Raw genomic sequence first — 3,037 nt, 5'->3', positions numbered from 1 at the left:
AATGCGGTTCATTATGATCTCCTTACAATCAATTTTTTTTTTTTTTTTTTTTTTTAGGTAAGTTAAGCTAAGTTGAATTAAGTTAGGTTTTCCTAAATCGTACTATTAGTAACGAAGATTATATAAAAGATATGATGGTTCCATAAAATTTGTATACCAAAGAAAAAAAAAAAAATAAAAAGACCAAAATCTATGCATGCTAAATGAAATAAATAAGTAAATAAATAAATGAGGTACGATTTAGGATACCAATTGCGTAAATCGTACTTTTTGAATATTTTTAGAAAATATAGTATATCAAATAGATAAATTACCGCGAAATGATTGATGATATGAAAATAGATATTATTTCTCATTGTTCTCATTTAAAGAAAAATCTCTTGGCAATACTTTGTGAATTGATATTGATATTAGCAACTTTCCCCTGTCCTAAATTTTATAATGTGATATCGGTTGAAATACTGTAAAATATTGAATATCGCAGAGTGATTTTGTTGCCAATGAATACCGCGATGAATAGAATAATTCTATTGGCGACTAAATTCAACTGCTCGATAATATCATTTTTATACAAAGTGTCCCCGAAATCGATCAAGATTTAACTGGTGGACGATTTTAGTAACTTTTTTCTTTGCGCTAATTTTTATTTCGGTTTTGTTAACGAGTTATTAATGAAAAATATTGGCAAATCACAGAGCGCGTACCGCGTTATGGCGATAGTGTTGGGTATGTGCTGTCAGCGAATCGCCGAACTTGAACAAACAATTGAAACACGTGTCATTAATGAGTTGTAAGAATATTTTATAATATAGTTATTATCGTTCTTATTTTGATGTACACTTATATTTTCTAAAGGTAGCACGTGTTTTGTAACTTTTTTTTATCAGTACACGTATAGTTACCGCTATTTGTTACAGAATTTGTTATGCAATCGCAATAAAATAATTAAATACTTGAAGTTAAAAAAACATATTTTATTAAATTAACACATAATTCGAAATACACGTCTGTTTATATAACTGCTCATAAATGAATTGAATCGAATAGTATAAATAAACAAAGACCTTTAATTGATATTAAATTATTTTGATCGTTAACCATTCGTTTTACATTTGATTTGAAGTTAACCTTTTATATTTAATTTCGTGAAATTCGTTCACGTATTTTTAAATATAAAAATATTTCTATAAAAAAATGCAAAAAGTGTTACTTCATCTCATTATTCTAGAGTTGTTTTAATAAAAGAAATACATTTTTTTATTTTCTATAAAAAATTCCAATTTTATTTTTTTTCACGCCACGATATTATTAACAAGTTAAACACGGTTAAATATCTTTCTTCATAATTGGATCGTATATCTGTAACGTTCGCGAGCATTGCAAACATTTATCACCGCATGGCAATGGCGATACTGCGTTTCAGTCCATTGACACGAATATTATACCCTGCGCATTGGCAAATATTGCTACGTTTCACACGGTATGGAAACCGACCAACGACAATATTTATCGTGTCGGAATATTTCTTCGATCGATGCTTTATCGTCAACGAGATTCGCCGATTTCCACTGTGATGCAATTGTGCGACGAAAAATCGTAAACATGCCCCTACGGATGGTGTGTGGGCGGTTTTATAATTCGTCATGAGGGGGTGGCTTGGATTGGAACTGAGAGCGGGAGAGTTATTGCGTGGGTCGTGATCTGCCGGCTTCGATGACGCATGACGACCGATTCCAATTGGATCGTTCTATTCGATCCTATTTTTAAGACATTTCGCGAACATTTCTCTAACTCAGGGAAATCAAGACGAGATTTGTCATCCAAATTTTTTTTTTTTTTTCGTTTCGAGAGAAATTTTTCACTCTTTTGAGGCGAACTTTTTTCTTGGTGAATAGTATATTATAATAGAATTGTAAAAGTTGATATACAAAAATGTGATGTCGATCAAGGTTTTTTAAGTTGAAATAATATAATATTATAATAGAAAATATATCGTATATGTCATCAAAACTTAGAAAATAAAAGAAAGCATGCCATCGAAATTACTTTTTAAACTTAAAATATCCATGGTATTTCAAATAATGCAGAGATTACGAATAAATCCGTGACCTACATATTTTTCTGGAAATATGTACTATGTTTTTCCAGGAATTGCACTTGTCACTTGTCTGAAGTTTGGTACAGGTCAGTACCAAAGAGACAAGATGCGAGCAAGAGAACCGAATAAACGATTAAAAATTATCTTTTCTTTACACGACGATATCTCAAGAACTAGAAATTGTATTAGGATAAATGAAAAAATGTTTTAAAGGACAATGTTCTGTGCTTTCAATGATTCCTCGCTTGTTACCCAGAAGTTATTATTTTCGGTGTTACAGCGGTTCAAAGTTTTCCTAATTTTAATACGCTTTTCGAATCTCGAGGTAAGTTACGCGATAATTGATATTTTAGTCGATTTTTAATTAAAAATACAAATATGATGTTATAAATGTCTTATTTTGAAATATCACTTTTTAAATTTTTTATAAATATAACTCTTGTATTGCTTATATAAAACACGCAAAGTATCTGCAATATGAAAATATATAATTTACATTAAAATTAGCAATTTAAGTTTCTGTAATTAGATAAAACAAAGTGAGGGAAAGCGAGAAACTTCTGTCTTCGTCATACCGTTCTCATTCAATGTAAACTTAAATTACTTATATATCTAATAAATACCGACAATTTTCAATTTCAATCATTTTTGTATACCAACTTTTATCGTTAAAATTTATTTTGTTACTACCAAACGAATATATTAGCATTCTGCATATGGAACACGATTGTGGAGAAAAATCTCGATTCTTTTGAAACGACAAAGTGTGGCAACATGAATGTGTATTCGTAAGGAAATGGATTTAATAAAAGATATTTGCGAATATTCCCGAAATGTCGAGGGCATTGTTTTATCTTTAATAAGGGGATCGGATCGATCCTCTTTCTTATTTCAGTGATGTCTCGAATTAAACACAGATATCGGTTATTCTTCCTTCCA

Source organism: Apis laboriosa, unplaced genomic scaffold (assembly GCF_014066325.1).
Source record: "Apis laboriosa isolate Shangri-la unplaced genomic scaffold, ASM1406632v1 scaffold279_cov145, whole genome shotgun sequence".
NCBI classification, from domain to species: domain Eukaryota; kingdom Metazoa; phylum Arthropoda; class Insecta; order Hymenoptera; family Apidae; genus Apis; species Apis laboriosa.
The sequence above is the reverse complement of the archived record's forward strand: the minus strand, read 5'-3'. Positions refer to the sequence as shown.